General features: G+C 38.0%; 1 long non-coding RNA gene across 1 annotated transcript; it reads left to right on the top strand.

Annotated features, from left to right (window-relative positions):
- Positions 1-2,906: 2,906 nt before the first annotated feature.
- On the top strand, positions 2,907-4,139 carry LOC128291654 (uncharacterized). Its single transcript, XR_008281464.1, has 2 exons — positions 2,907-3,035; positions 3,803-4,139. It is a non-coding gene; the product is annotated as an uncharacterized LOC128291654 (long non-coding RNA).
- The last annotated feature ends 13,401 nt before the right edge of the window (positions 4,140-17,540 follow it).

Below are 17,540 nucleotides of genomic sequence, written 5' to 3'. Positions count from 1 at the left end.
CAACGTGTTAGTAGCTGAATTGAAAGCCAAACCATTATTGATGCATCAAATTTGTGAAGCTCGGAAGGTCGACGATGAGTTGGTTGCAAACGGGCGAGTGTGTTCCGAACAAGGAATCGGAGTTTCGGATCGATGATGACGATTGTTTGAGGTTCAGAGTCGTCTGTGTGTTCCAAAGAATTGAACTTATTTCGATAATCTTGAACGAAGCCCATTGTAGCCGAATGACGATCCACCCGGAGTAATGAAGATGTACAACGATTTGAAACGTCGGTTTTGGTGGCATGGTATGAAACGAGACATCTCCGACTTTGTTTCGAGGTGTTTAATATGTCAACAAGTGAAAGCGGAACATCAAGTGCCTTCAAGATTACTTCAGCCGATCACGATACCCGAGTGGAAATGGGATCGAGTCACAATGGACTTCGTATCTGGACTGCCATTGTCGGTGAGTAAGAAGGATGCGATTTGGGTCGTTGTAGATAGATTGACTAAGTCGGCTCACTTTGTCCCCGTATGTACGGACTTTTCAATGGACAAACTAGCCGAACTGTACATTTCTCAGATTGTGAGATTGCACGGGGTGCCTATTTCCATCGTGTCGGATAGAGATCCGAGATTTACCTCGTGATTTTGGAAAAAGTTGCAAGAAGCTTTGGGTACCAAGTTGCATTTCAGACCGCCTTTCACCCCCAAACCGATGGTCAATCCGGCGGATAATTCGAGATACTTGAGGATATGTTGAGATGTTGCATCCTCGAGTTACGTGGTTCATGGGAACGGTATTTGCCGTTGATTGAATTCGCTTACAACAACAACTTTCAATCAAGTATTAAGATGGCACCCTACGAGGCTTTGTACGGTCGTAAATGCCGTACACCATTGTTTTGGACCGAGCTCGGTGAAAGCAAAATTTTCGGTGGATTTGATTAGAGATGCTGAATGAGAAAGTGAAAGTAATCCGTGAAAGTCGAAGATAGCCTCCGATCGTCGGTCGTGCGCGGATCTGAAGCGTAAAGACATCGAGCATCGGTGGGAGGTAAAGTGTTTCTCAAGGTTTCACCTTAGAAAAGATACTCAGATTTGGCCGTAAGGGCAAGTTGAGCCCGAGGTTCATTGGGCCATATGAGATATCCGGCGAGTCGGTCCGGTGGCATATCGTCGATTTTGCCCTCGAACTCGAAAAGATTCACGATGTCTTTCATGTTTCGATGCTTGACGCTATAAATCTGATCCATCGCACGTGATTAGTCCATCAGAGGTTGAAATTCAAGCCGATATGAGTTATGAAGAAGAATCGATTCGTATCCTAGCTCGTGAAGTGAAGGAGTTGCGAAACAAAAGGGTTCCGTTAGTAAAAGTGTTATGGCTCAAACACGGGATAGAAGAAGCTACTTGGGAACCCGAGAACTCTATGAAAGAACGATACCCAAACCTATTTACCGGTAAGATTTTCGGGGACAAAAATCTCTTAAGTGGGGGAGAGTTGTGACACCCCTAATGTGACCCTAGTCGGAGAGTGGTTTCGGGACCACAAAACCGAGTCACAAGAATAATTAGGTGTTATATTCTATGCTTATTGTATGTGGAATTTGTATGCGTAAATATTTCGTGTCTTGATTTTTATTAATTAGGTGCTAATTTATAAGAAAGGACCCATGTGTTAGGACTTGAAAATGTGATAGGTGAATTTTTAAGTGGCCTAATAATGCATGAAGTGAAATAAATGGAGTTGCATGTCAATTATCCCATTTCCTAAGGTTAGTGGCCGGCCATGACAAATTATGGGCAAAGGGAACATGTTTCCAACATGTTTTGCTAATGGTTGATGTTAGAATGGTTATTATATTGGTGTTAGTAGGAAGAAAAGAAAAAAAAATGGGTATGTGTGGTTGCCCCCTCCCCATTGCCGTGTATTGAGCAAAGAAAAAAAAAAGTTTGGTTCATCTTCCTCCTAGCTTAGCCGATCCTTCAAGAAGAAAAGGAAGAGTTAGCATTCGGTCACTTGAGCTTGAACTAAGGTATGGAATCCATGTTAGTCTTTGAAATCTTTGCATATATGAAGCTAGTTACTAAGTCCTTTACTTGCCCATGTCAAAAATTTTGAAGGTGGTAGTAATACAAGTGTTCGCCATGGAAGATGTTTAGGGAAATGGTTCTTGCCTTTATGATTTAAGGAATAATTAGAAATGGGTGAAAGAAACAAGTCTTTGTTCTTGATTCTTCTTGGCCGATTCTAAGGGAGAAAAGAGAGCAACCATTTGGTTTCTAAGCCATAAATAAGGTGAGAAATTCATATGAATCCTTGAAATTTTAGATGAAATTGAGCTAGTTACCAAGTATTTTTTTTAGGTGACCCATGTTAGAAATTGTGATTTTGGGGTGACTAGAACTTTCGGCCATAATTGTTATTGAGGATTAAGGTTATGTTTCATGCTAAACTTGATGAATCTTGGTGTATGGGTGCTTGAACTAAACGAATGATCAAGTAGATGCATAAATACAAAGTAAGAAGAATCGGCTATTATGTGTAATACTATTGTCGAATATGAAAATGTTATACTTGAATAATGTATATGGTTGGAGTTGATAATATGAAAGGAAGGCTTAGATGTGTTTGTTTAAAGAAGGAATTGTTGAAGAATGTATGTGAACTTGGCCAACGATTCGCTTAGTACATATATGATGTGAAAGTCTTGGAATTTATTTTTGATTTTTGTGTATTATGACCATGTATAATCGGCCACATGAGTAATTTGAGCACTTGATGTTATATTAAAATTCTTGAGCTTAAATATATGGATGTATGTATATGTGGTCATATAATGGCGTTTTGGTTTAAAGGTTGAATGATAAATTATAATAAAGCGAGATGATATGAGATGCGAATGTGATTGACAAGTAAACATTATTGATAAAAATATTGAATACTTCTACTTGTATTCGTTAAGCTCAAGAGCAAAGGGGAGCTAAATCCGATAAAGGGAAGGAAAAAGTGGTCGAATAGCCGTTGAAGCCGTCCGACGACATCCGAGGTAAGTCCTCAAGAAATGACCCTACTCGAATTATGTGAAATGAAATATGGATGTGTAATGATTATTGATTTATGTGTGTATGAGTATTTGAATGATACCGGGCTAAGTCCCGGCGATTATGCTAGTGATATGTTTGTGTTTGAGCCTTAGTAACGAAAATGAAATATGGATGTGTAATGATTATTGATGTATATGTGTGCATGAGCAATTGAATGATATCCGGGCTAAGTCCCGAAGACATTTATGCTAGTAATTATATCCGGTTAAGACCAAGGAAATTGTGCTAGCGACTACATCCGGCTAAGACCAAGGCATTCGTGCAAGTTGTTAAATCCGGGCTAATACCAAGGCATTTGTGCAAGTCGTTCTATCCGGGCTAAGACCAAGGCATTCGTGCATGTGGTTATATCCGGTTGTATTCAAGAAGCTTGGGCTGGAGGTGGCGTTGGTTGCTGTAATAAATTTAATTAGTACGCTCGAAAAGCCCAAAGAATAAGGTATGTTTATATGTGCATTGGAAAAGTCGATATGTTTGAGTAACATTCGCTCAATCGACTAACGAGTTTTCAGCTATTGAATTGGTTGATATCTTGTGAAAGTGTATAATGATGAAGTGTGAAGTAAGTATGATTATGTAAATGTGTATTAATGAAATGATTCATTTGGCTATGTGAATGTAATGCTTTAGTTAAAGCTGATTTTATTGCTTGAGACTTACTAAGCATAAAAAAATGCTTACCCCATTGCTTTGGCTCTCTGTTTTATAGATTTTGCTCGTTAGCGATCGGATTCGGGATCATTAAAGTCGAAGTCATCTACACTATCAAAGCCTCCATTTTGGTATAATTTTGGTTGAACTTTGAAATGGCATGTATAGGACTACCCTATTGTTGAAGGTCATGTACCTTTCGGTTTTGTGTAAGCTTGGATAGCCATGCGAAAATGGCTTATATACGTTTTTAGTATGATTCTATAATCGTTTGTATGATGATCATTATGGGGTATGGAATTGTTTGAAAAGATTAGCCATTGGAATGGTTAATCGTGATCACACTTTGTGCTATGTATGCAAAAAGGGCCAATTGAATCGTGGAAATCATGAAATAGGTAATGGTTACCTTGAAAACAGATGCTGGCAGCAGCAGTGGTGTGGTTTTGAAAAATCACCAAAATTTGTAGGAATGGTATTAAATAGTGAATAAGTTATGTAAATGAACCTTGATGAGTCTACTTTCATATGGAAGAAACGAAACAGTCATAGGAGTTACATGTTAAGAGATATTAAAGCTATTGTGAGACAGGGCCAGAAAGGTTTCTGGGTCCCCTGTCGCGACTTTAAAAATTTACTATAAATTATCCAGAAAGAATTAGAAGTCATGCCTTATATATGCAGATTCCATTTTGAGTCTAGTTTCATTAGAAATAAACGGCACCAGTATTAAAGCCCTGTACAGGGAGATATTCAAGTTGTAACGCGCGAAGGTCAGAGCAGTCGATCCCTGTAACATGGGTGACTTTTACTCATAAACTGTACCAATTGGCCCAACCAAAAATTCTAAAAATAAATCCATGGATGGATATATGAGTCTAAATTCAGGGAAAATTTACGGAATCAGTTTCCGAATTTTGAAACTCGAGATATGATTTTTAAGACGACAGTGACGCAGATTTCCAGCCTGTCTGGAAATGTCAAATTGGTGGGTGCAATATGTGGATTTGGCTTGTTAACCCCTCGTGTCCGACACCGGCGATGGTCTCGGGTTCGGGGTGTTACAATCAAATTCATGAATCTATTAAAAAAGTTCAAAAACACATTAAAAAAATTCATATTAAATCTCTAAATTTTAATAGTTTTACAATTTCACCCTCGGGCTAGCTAAATTAAGCTAATATGAACTCAAAAACATAACAATTACTAAAAACAGAAGCTAAATTTACTCAAATGCAAGCTAGAATATGAACCAAACTTCTCCAAGCTTAGCTTCAATGGTGATGCGGCCAAATAGAGTGAAAATGGAGAAGATGAGCATCAAATTGTTTTTGTTTATGTTATTTTATTTACTATTTTACCCTTAATTAGAATTTCAACCAAACCTTGTCCATAATGGTCCACTAACTATACATATGGTATAATTGCCCACTAAGTCCATAAATTTTCCTTTTCATATCTATTTGACACATTTAACTAATAAACATCAACTTTTGCAGCTTTTACAATTTAGTCCTTTTTACTTAATTACTTATTTAAACATTAAAATTTCTTAACCAAAATTTAGTATGACTTTAATAAACAATCATAAATAGTAAATTAATAATATTTCCTGACTTGTTTGTCATAATTATGGTCTCGAAACCACTATTTTTGACACTACGGAAAAACGAGTTGTTACACATGCCTTGATTTTCTTTAGGTGAATAGTTGACCCTTACTTTGCGGAAGAGGAGTGGATGACATGCAAAGAGGCTAAGGATGTTGTTTGATTCATGCTTGATTCAAGGGAGAGAAATGTTTGAATTGTGGAGAAGGTGTTGGACAATCACTTGATTTAAGGAGATGGGGAGTTCTTTGTTTATTTTTCAAGTGTTTACCAAGTCTTTATGGATAGTTTGGGCACCTCTATGGACGGTTCGGAGTCTTCCTCCCTAGTGGATGGTTTGAGCTCCTTTCTCCTTAGTAGGTTGTCTAGTTTTACTAACCCAAATTTAGAGTTGGGTCAAGGGTGTTTCCAAGGTCCAATAAGCCTATTTGGGTTGTCCAAGCATGGCACTACATCATCCCAATTCTGCATGGATTATGTTGTAGAAATGCTACAGCATTGAGCATCAATAGGTTAGCTTCAAGACTGTCTTTTCTTCCAATGCACCAACTACCTTTAAAACTGCAAAATTCATGTGTTTAGCATATAAAATGATCAAAATAATAAATTTATATTATCATCTAACAAAAAATAATTATAATAAAAACTCCAAAATTTGTTATCAACCATTCAAATTTTGCATGTTTGTAACACCCCGTACCCGAGTCTGCTGCCGGAGTCGGACACGAGGGGTTAACGGCTTAAACCATTCACTTTTGCAGTCCATTTTAAAAATTTTCCAGGCAGTTGGCTAACTGCATCACTGTCACTTTAAAAATCATATCTTGAGCTACAAAACTCGAAAACCAGTTTCGTAATTTTTCCCTGAAACTAGACTCATATATGCATCTACAAATTTTTTTCTAGAATTTTTGGTCGGGCCAATTAGTACAGTTTATTAGTTAAAGTCTCCACTGTTACAGGGTGCGACTACACTGACCTTCATGCATTACGACCTGGATATCTCCCTGTACAGGGATTCAATACTGATGCCGTTTGTTTCTATAGAAACTAGACCCAAATAGGAATCTATACATATATGGCATGCCTCCTAATTATCTCTGGTCAATTTACAATGAATTTCCAAAGTCAGAACAGGGAATCCAGAAACCGTTCTGGCCCTGTTTCATGAAAATCTAAATATCTCTTAACATACAACTCATATGACCGTTTCGTTTCTTCCATATGAAAGTAGATTCATCAAGGTTCATTTACATAATTTATTCACTATTTAATTTCATTCCTACTATTTTTAGTGATTTTTCACATCCACATCACTGCAGCTGTCAACCTCTGTCCTTAAGGTAGATTTTACCTACTTCATAATTTCCTTGATTCAACTAGCCCTTTTAGCATACATGGCACAAAAAATGATCACGATTAACCATTCCAAGGGCTAATCTATTCCAAACATTACCACATCTCTTAATGAACAACATACAAAATGATTATGATACCATGCCAAAGTGTATACAAGCCATTTTCGCATGGCTAAAAGTTTACATACCAAATTTTCAACAAAACATATTAGCCTATATATGCCAAAATGTTCTCCTAGACCCACTAAGAAGAAAGTACCAAAAGTTGCTAGCCGGTGTGATGACTTTGACGACGGTCCCGAGCACACCAAAATGGATCAAGAACCTAGATAAGCAACAAACAAGCACACCAAATGAGTACATAACTCAAGAAGTCATAAGCACTACTCTACCGTCCAACAATAATAATCATAAGTGAAAAACAAATAACACAAAATCATTTTTCCAAATCATAACAACTATGCTACAATTTCTTAAATTCTTGGTTCGATCTCATGCCAAGTCCTTCAATTAAATCAATGCCAAGTCAGCCCAATCAATGTAGACCCATTTCCTCAAGTTTGGAACAACGATGCACTAGATAAATTTATGCATACACCGCACAACCTCAAATTCGATATTTAGTTAATAGCTCAATCACTTACCTCATTCATCACAATTTATACCAACAACCAAACGTTGCACACATAGTGCTTATTATGTTCGCACACACAGTGCCATAGTAAATCGTACACATAGTGCTATAGTAAATCGCACACATAGTACCATAGTAAATCGCACACATAGTGCATTTGAGATTCCCTCATGCTTCAACCTCCCAATCGGCACACATAGTGCCACATAATTTTTGCACACATTGTGCCCTATGTCGATTCATCATGGTAAAGCAATTTACTAAATTCAAATTGTACATATGGTCATATTAATAAGTAGGAGAATCACTCCGAAAAATATCTATCCAAGGAGTTCTCACAACTAGTGCTTAAGGACTTACCTTGCGTTGAGTATAACGGTTCCAACTGGCTACTCGATGTCCTTGGCTTTGCCCTTGCTTGTTTCCTTCTTTAACTTCTGGGCTTAATAAATAAATAAACTAGTTTAATCATCTTGCTATACATTTATAATTCAATTACACATGCATATGTACATTTGTATATTCGCAACCCTCTTACTAATTACCCATTTAGTCGATTATATACATGATTAAAGGTAACATCACGAATGGGCATACTTATATATATATACATACCGAATGTGCACCAAAATTTGACTCAACATCACCTACATACTCACTTTGATGGCGAATATATATATACATGTATAGTGTCATCTATAACATCATCTAAACACCTAAATTCTTCTCATGCACACTTGATCAACTTTTTCCCAATCTAGCATAGCTTCACCTCCATTTGTGATATCATATAAATTTGCATGTTGCTACATTTCTTAAGTTCAACATCTTTATGCCCATTATAGCCACTCCCATAATCAAATTCTAAAATCGGCAACATCCCTTTCAACTATGTTAGCCGAATACTCATCCCTTCTTAGTCCCAACTTCGCACCTCCAACAAAATGACTTAACATCTTCACTTTCATGCTAACATAACAAGCAACTTAGTTCATCCATACAACTAACATGTTAATAGCATCAAGGTATCAACTAAAATTTTAAGCTTCTTGTCAAATTCCAACTCTCCAACAACCCCAAATCCAACAATGGGATAGATAGAATTCAAACTAACAACCAAAATATACATGAATTTAAAGGAATAACTTCAACATACCTCAACTTAGATACTAGTATGGCCGACTCCTCCAAAGCTTTTCTCTTTTCTTTCACTTGGTTTTTCGCTAAAGGGTAGCAAGGATGAACACCCTTTTTTTTTCATTTTCTTATCATTAATCTTTATTTTTCCTCTATTTTAATTGCTTACCAACATTAAATAATAATAACAACATAATCTTGGAAGAATGAAGCCATGCTTGGCACCACTCAACATAGTTTGGGGCATTTTGACATGCAAACCCAACTTTTCATATTTCAATACTATTTGGTCCTCACTTATTTACCTATCAAATTTTCTAAGTCTCTCAACTAAATCCTTTCGAGAAAGATTCACATTCCTAAGATAAAAATTAAAACATCAAATTTTTATACAAGTACTACCACACATATAAGGTATGCAAATAAAATTTTAACTAAATTTTATGACTCGGTTTTGTGGTCCCAAAACCACATTCCGACTAGGGTCAAATTAGGGCTGTTACAACTCTCCCCCACATAAGGAATTTTCGTCCCCGAAAAATCTTACCAGTGAATAAGTTCGGATAACGATCCTTCATAAAGTCCTCAAGTTCCCAAGTGGCTTCTTCGATTCCGTGTTTATGCCACAACACCTTTACTAATGGGATTTTCTTATTTCGTAACTCTTTTACTTCACGCATCAAAATGCGAACTGGCTCTTCTTCATAACTCAAACTAGGCTGAATCTCGATCTCAGATGGAGTGATTACGTGCGATGGATCGGACCTATATCGTCGAAGCATCGAGACATGAAAAACGTTGTGAATCTTTTCGATCTCAGGGGGCAAAATTAATCGGTACGCGACTGGTCCAACTCGTTCGGATACTTCATGCGGACCGATGAACCTCGGACTCAATTTGCCCTTACGACCGAATCTAAGCACCTTCTTCCAGGGTGAAACTTTGAGAAATACTTTGTCTCCAACTTGATATTCAATGTCTTTTCTTTTCAAATCCGCATACGACTTTTGACGATTCGAAGCGGCTTTCAAACTTTCACGAATTGCTCGAACTTTCTGCTCAGCATCCTTAATCAAATCAACCCCAAAAATTTTACTTTCACTAAGTTCAGTCCAAAATAATGGGGCACGACATTTACGACCGTATAAGGCCTCGTAAGGTGCCATTTTAAGGCTTGATTGAAAACTATTGTTGTAAGCGAATTCGATCAAAGGCAAATATCTTTCCCATGAACCACAAAACTCTAAGACGCAACATCTCAACATATCCTCGAGTATCTGAATTATTCGTTTAGATTGGCCATTAGTCTGGGGATGAAATGCGGTGCTAAAACGCATCTTAGTACCCAACGCTTCTTGTAACTTTTTCCAAAATCGCGATGTAAATCTTGGGTCTCTATCCGACACGATAGAAATAGGTACCCCATGCAATCGAACAATTTGGGAGATTTATAATTCTACCAATTTATCGAGCGAAAAATCTGTACGGACGGGATAAAATGAGCGGACTTGGTCAATCTATCAACAATAACCCAGAACCGAGTCTTTCTTACTCGAGTCAAAGGTAACCCAGATACAAAGTCCATTGTCACTCGATCCCATTTCCATTCGGGTATCATGATTGGTTGGAGTAATCCCGATGGCACTTGATGTTCGCTTTTACTTGTTGACATATCAAACACCTCAAACAAATTGAAATGTCTCGTTTCATACCCGGCCACCAAAATTGACGTTTGGATCGTTGTACATTTTAGTACTACCCGGGTGGATAGACATTCGGCCACTATGAGCCTCATTCAAAATCATCGAAATAAGTTCCGAATTTCTTGGAACACATAATCGACCCTTGAACGTCAAGCAATCATTGTTGTCAATCCGAAACTCCGATTCCTCATTCGAGGCACATTCACTCTTTTAGCGACCAATTCAAATCGACTTTACGGGATTCAAGTATTTGATGAATCAATAATGGTTTGGCCTTTAATTCAACTACTAGCACCTCATCGGGCGAACGGATAGGTGAGCATCCATCGCTCTCAAAGCAAACAGTGCTTTACGACTCAAAGCATCGGCAACCACGTTAGCCTTTCCCGGGTGATAATCAATAACAAGTTCATAGTCTTTCAACAACTCAAGCCAACGTCTTTGTCGCAGATTTAGATCTCTTTGAGTCATCAAATATTTAAGACTTTTGTGGTCCGAATAAATATGGCACCTTTCCCCAAACAAGTAATGCCGCCATATTTTCAGGGCGAACACTATGGCCGCCAATTCAAGATCATGGGTCGGATAGTTTCTCTCATGCGGCTTTAATTGTCTCGACGCGTAAGCCACAACTCGACCTTCTTACATCAACACACAACCTAGCCCAAGTAAGGATGCATCACTATAAATGACAAACTCTTTCTTGGACTCGGTTGTACTAGCACTGAGCTTCGGTTAAACAGTCTTGATCGATCGAAACTTTTCGGACGGTTTTACGTCCATTCGAACTCAACATCTTTTGGAGTAGTTTCAATCAATCTGCGCAGCTATTATCGAAAACCCTTACAAAACGTCGGTAGTATCCGTAAGCCCCAAAAGCTCCTAACTTCAATAACGTTCCTCGGAGGTTTCCAATCGAGTATGGCTGAAATTTTGTTCGGATCTACTCTAACGCCCGATGCGGACACCACGTGCCCCAAAAAGCTAACCTCCTTCAACCAAAATTCACATTTATTTGAATTTTGTGTATAATCGCTTGTCTCGCAAAATCTGTAATACTACCCTCAAATGCTCGGCGTGTTCAGCTTCATCTTGGGAGTAAACTAAAATATCATCAATAAATACAACCACAAATCGATCCAAGTATGGCCTGAATACTCGATTCATTAAATCCATAAATACCGCAGGGGCATTAGTGAGCCCAAACGGCATCACTAAGAATTCGTAGTGACCGTACCTCGTTCTAAAAGCGGTTTTGGGTATGTCCGAGTCTCGAACCCTCAACTGATAATAACCAGATCTCAAATCTATCTTGGAAAATACTGAGGCTCCTTTAATTGATCAAACAAATCATCAATACGTGGCAACGGTATTTATTCTTTATGGTCACTTTATTCAACGGACGATAGTCGATGCACAATCTCATGGTTCCATCCTTCTTTTCACAAACAATACGGTGCGCCCATGGAGAAAAACTCGGTCGAGCGAAACCTCTGTCCATCAATTCTTGCAATTGAACTTTCAATTCCTTTAATTCCGTTAATGCCATACGATACGGGGCTATTGAGATTGGCGTGGTACCAGGTACAATCTCGATGCCGAATTCCACCTCTCGAACCGGTGGCAACCCCGGTAACTCCTCAGGAAAAACATCTGAATACTCACAAACCACTGGTACTGATTCAAGTTTCCTTTCCATCTCTTTGCTATCAAATACATACGCAAGGTATGTTTCACACCCCTTTTTCACATATCTCTGAGCGGTCATTGAAGATATTATCGCTGGCACCCCCTTCAAATCGGTAGACTCAACTCGGACTACCTCATCATGTGCACTCCTCAAATCGATGGTTTTTCTTTTGCGTTTCACCTTTGCATCATGTACGATCAACCAATCCATACCAAGAATGACATCAAATTCGTCAAGCGGTAAAAGCATCAAATCGCCTGAAAAGCGATTCTCGGATTATTAGAGGCATCTCTTACACACTTTATCAACAAGTACGTATTGACCCAAAGGGTTTGACACTCGAATCACGAACTCGAGAGACTCAACGGTAGAGTCTTACTAGATGCTAAGGTTTCACATACATATGAATGAGTAGAGCCAGGGTCAATCAGTGCAATCACATTAGTATCAAAGAGAGTGAAAGTACCAGTGATGACGTCAGGGGAGGATGCCTCCTCTCGTGCGCGAATGGCATATGCTCTAGCAGGAGTACGGGTCTCGGCTCGAACAGCCGTGTCGAGGCCCTCTCGACTACCGCCCCTACCTCCTAAAATTCTCGGTGGTCTACCTCTAGCTGTCACTCCACTAGGTCTTGCACCTTGCATCTTATTCTTCTCATCAAGCTCCGTGCAATCTCTAATGAAATGGTCTTTCGAACCGCATCCGTAACAGGCTCTGTTAGTAGACTTACCCCAACATTCACCTAGGTGTCGTCTTCCACATTGGGGGCATTCAGGTTTCTCTTGACGATTATTGCCCACACTAGCTACCGAAGTAGCTCGGGAGTCTGTCGATGGTCGTGCTCTGATGGAAACTCCCGCAGTCGTCCTCGACTTACTAGTGTCCTCCCTGAACTTCTTTACAGCCGAGAATGGAGCTTTACTCGTCGATCTTTTACGATAGTCTCTAGCTTCAAATTCAGCCTTCTTCTTCTCCTTTCCAAGTTCTTCCGCCTTGCAGGCTCGTTCGACTAGTGTTACGAACTCCTTTATCTCCAAAATACCCACTAGTAGCTTTAAATCTTCATTCAATCCTTCTTCAAATCTTTTGCACATAGCAACCTCATCGCCACACACTCCCGGGCATCTTGATGAGTCTTACGAACTCATGTTCAGATTCAGACATCTTGTCATACGACCTTGCTTGAGTTCCAAGAATTTCTTACGTTTTTGATCGATGAACCGTTGACTAATATACTTCTTCAAATTCGTTTGAAAGAAATCCCAAGTAACTCGTTCGTTTGGGACTATGGAAATCAAGGTCCTCCACCAATAGTAGGTGAGTCCGCAACAAGGATATAGAACACTTCGGACATTCATCGGTGTGCATGACAATTCATCAAACACCGAATGGTGTTATCGAGCGAACTTCGGCTCTTTCGGCATCATCGAGAACTATGGCCTGAACTCCTCAGCCTGCGCTTCCTAATCAAGTCTACTGGTAGCTTACTCAACCTCACAGGATCGATGGCGATGGCATTACGGGCTCTTGGGGTGGATTATTCAAATTCGGAAATTGTTGGACAGCCGGATTGGTTCGGGCATATTGCACGACCCACTCATTCATCATGGTAAAGAAGGCTTGTTTAGCCCCCTCACCTTGATTATTCGCAGATGACTGAGGTTCAACAGGTGGTGTCCCTTGTGCAAGAGCAGCCGCTACACTTTCAACGTCATCCGCCAAGGTTCTCTCTACATCGGGATCCATTTACTAATCAAAAAAAAATTTAACCGTCAGAAGTCATCACACATTTCAACATTAACATTAAGGCATGTATAGCTAGACTCATACGTGCTATGGTAGTCCTAGAACCGACTAAACTATAGCTCTGATACCAATAAAATTGTAACACCCCGTACCCGAGTCCGCTGCCGGAGTCAGACACGAGGGGTTAACGGCTTAAACCATTCACTTTTGCAGTCCATTTTAAAAATTTTCCAGGCAGTTGGCTAACTGCATCACTGTCACTTTAAAAATCATATCTTGAGTTCCAAAACTCAAAAACCAGTTTCGTAATTTTTCCCTGAAACTAGACTCATATATGCATCTACAAATTTTTTTCTAGAATTTTTGGTCGGGCCAATTAGTACAGTTTATTAGTTAAAGTCTCCACTGTTACAGGGTGCGACTACACTGACCTTCATGCATTACGACCTGGATATCTCCCTGTACAGGGATTCAATACTGATGCCGTTTGTTTCTATAGAAACTAGACCCAAATAGGAATCTATACATATATGGCATGACTCCTAATTATCTCTGGTTAATTTACAATGAATTTCCAAATTCAGAATAGGGAATCCAGAAACCGTTCTGGCCCTATTTCATGAAAAACTAAATATCTCTTAACATACAACTCATATGACCGTTTCGTTTCTTCCATATGAAAGTAGATTCATCAAGGTTAATTTACATAATTTATTAACTATTTAATTCCATTCCTACTATTTTTAGTGATTTTTCACATCCACATCACTGCAGCTGTCAACCTCTGTCCTTAAGGTAGATTTTACCTACTTCATAATTTCCTTGATTCAACTAGCCCTTTTAGCATACATGGCACAAAAGCTTATCACGATTAACCATTCCAAGGGCTAATCTATTCCAAACATTACCACATCTCTTAATGAACAACATACAAAATGATTATGATACCATGCCAAAGTGTATACAAGCCATTTTCGCATGGCTAAAAGTTTACATACCAAATTTTCAACAAAACATATTAGCCTATACATGCCAAAATGTTCTCCTAGACCCACTAAGAAGAAAGTACCAAAAGTTGCTAGCCGGTGTGATGACTTTGATGACGGTCCCGAGCACACCAAAATGGATCAAGAACCTAGATAAGCAACAAACAAGCACACCAAATGAGTACATAACTCGAGAAGTCATAAGCACTACTCTACCGTCCAACAATAATAATCATAAGTGAAAAACAAATAACACAAAATCATTTTTCCAAATCATAACAACTATGCTACAATTTCTTAAATTCTTGGTTCGATCTCATGCCAAGTCCTTCAATTAAATCAATGCCAAGTCAGCCCAATCAATGTAGACCCATTTCCTCAAGTTTGGAACAACGATGCACTAGATAAATTTATGCATACACCGCACAACCTCAAATTCGATATTTAGTTAATAGCTCAATCACTTACCTCATTCATCACAATTTATACCAACAACCAAACGTTGCACACATAGTGCTTATTATGTTCGCACACATAGTGCCATAGTAAATCGCACACATAGTGCTATAGTAAATCGCACACATAGTGCCATAGTAAATCGCACACATAGTGCATTTGAGATTCCCTCATGCTTCAACCTCCCAATCGGCATACATAGTGCCACATAATTTTTGCACACATTGTGCCCTATGTCGATTCATCATGGTAAAGCAATTTACTAAATTCAAATTGTACATATGGTCATATTAATAAGTAGGAGAATCACTCAAAAATATCTATCAAGGAGTTCTCACAACAAGTGCTTAGGACTTACCTTGCATTGAGTATAACGGTCCCGACACAGCTACTCGATGTCCTTGGCTTTGCCCTTGCTTGTTTCCCTTCTTTAACTTCTGGGCTTAATAAATAAATAAACTAGTTTAATCATCTTGCTATACATTTATAATTCAATTACACATGCATATGTACATTTGTATATTCGGCAACCCCTCTTACTAATTACCCATTTAGTCGATTATATACATGATTAAAGGTAACATCACGAATGGGCATACTTATATATATATATACATACCGAATGTGCACCAAAATTTGACTCAACATCACCTACATACTCACTTTGATGGCGAATATATATATACATGTATAGTGTCATCTATAACATCATCTAAACACCTAAATTCTTCTCATGCACACTTGATCAACTTTTTCCCAATCTAGCATAGCTTCACCTCCATTTGTGATATCATATAAATTTGCATGTTGCTACATTTCTTAAGTTCAACATCTTTATGCCCATTATAGCCACTCCCATAATCAAATTCTAAAATCGGCAACATCCCTTTCAACTATGTTAGCGAATACTCATCCCTTCTTAGTTCCAACTTGGCACCTCCAACAAAATGACTTAACATCTTCACTTTCATGCTAACATAACAAGCAACTTAGTTCATCCATACAACTAACATGTTAATAGCATCAAGGTATCAACTAAAATTTTAAGCTTCTTGTCAAATTCCAACTCTCCAACAACCCCAAATCCAACCATGGGATAGATAGAATTCAAACTAACAACCAAAAATATACATGAATTTAAAGGAATAACTTCAACATACCTCAACTTAGATACTAGTATGGCCGACTTCTCCAAAGCTTTTCTCTTTTCTTTCACTTGGTTTTTCAGCTAAAGGGTAGCAAGGATGAACACCCTTTTTTTTGTTTATTTTCTTATCATTAATCTTTATTTTTCCTCTATTTAATTGCTTACCAACATTAAATAATAATAACAACATAATCTTGGAAGAATGAAGCCATGCTTGGCAGCCACTCAACATAGTTTGGGGCATTTTGACATGCAAACCCAACTTTTCATATTTCAATACTATTTGGTCCTCACTTATTTACCTATCAAATTTTCTAAGTCTCTCAACTAAATCCTTTCGAGCAAGATTCACATTCCTAAGATAAAAATTAAAACATCAAATTTTTATACAAGTACTACCACACATATAAGGTATGCAAATAAAATTTTAACTAAATTTTATGACTCGGTTTTGTGGTCCCGAAACCACATTCCGACTAGGGTCAAATTAGGGCTGTTACATTATTAGTCTAATAGCACTGAAGATAACTCTATATTCTAGAGTTATCATGTCTCAATTAGAATATTTGATTATACATTAAATGTTAGTTCAGATTTTTTGAGCTCATGGTTCTCACTTTGTGGAAATACCCACTTTACCATTTACCATTTACCATTTGTTGGGAATATATTAAAGTTATTGAAACCTCGAAAGCATAAATCTGTTTGGTGCGTTTCTTGATCTAAATAGTAATTTCATTCAATTAATACCATTACAACACTTAAATAAACAATTTTATACAATTAATCCATTCCATCATCATTTTACAAAATTACCCCAACATTTTACCTAAACCCGAAACTTGCCATGCTAGCAGAGTTACTTAGAGCTTCTAATTAGCCCATATTTTTCATCATTTCACAAAATTTACATGAACTTTTACTATTTTCATAAATAAGTTATTAAACCCTAAAATTACCAAAATTACTTATCAAAATATTTATATTTAACTATCAAATTCATGAATCTATTAAAAAGTTCAAAAACACATTAAAAAAATTCATATTAAATCCCTAAATTTTAATAGTTTTACAATTTAACCCACGGGCTAGCTAAATTAAGCTAAGGCTCCGTTTGGTAATGTGTAAAAGCTTTTCCGTAAAAGCTTTTTAGGCTTTTCTGATGTTTGGTTGGGTGAAAATGATTTCCCAGGTAAAATATTTTACAAACACGGGGAAAAAGAGAGTCCTTTCTTAAGGAAAATGTCTTACCCTTTTGAATTCAGTAAGAAATTTTTCGGAAAACACCTTCTTCTCCCCTTCCCCTTCCCCTTCCCCTTGGGTTGCAAAT

This window comes from Gossypium arboreum, chromosome 4 (assembly GCF_025698485.1).
Source record: "Gossypium arboreum isolate Shixiya-1 chromosome 4, ASM2569848v2, whole genome shotgun sequence".
Lineage (NCBI taxonomy): Eukaryota > Viridiplantae > Streptophyta > Magnoliopsida > Malvales > Malvaceae > Gossypium > Gossypium arboreum.
This window is presented reverse-complemented; position numbering and strand designations above follow the sequence as displayed.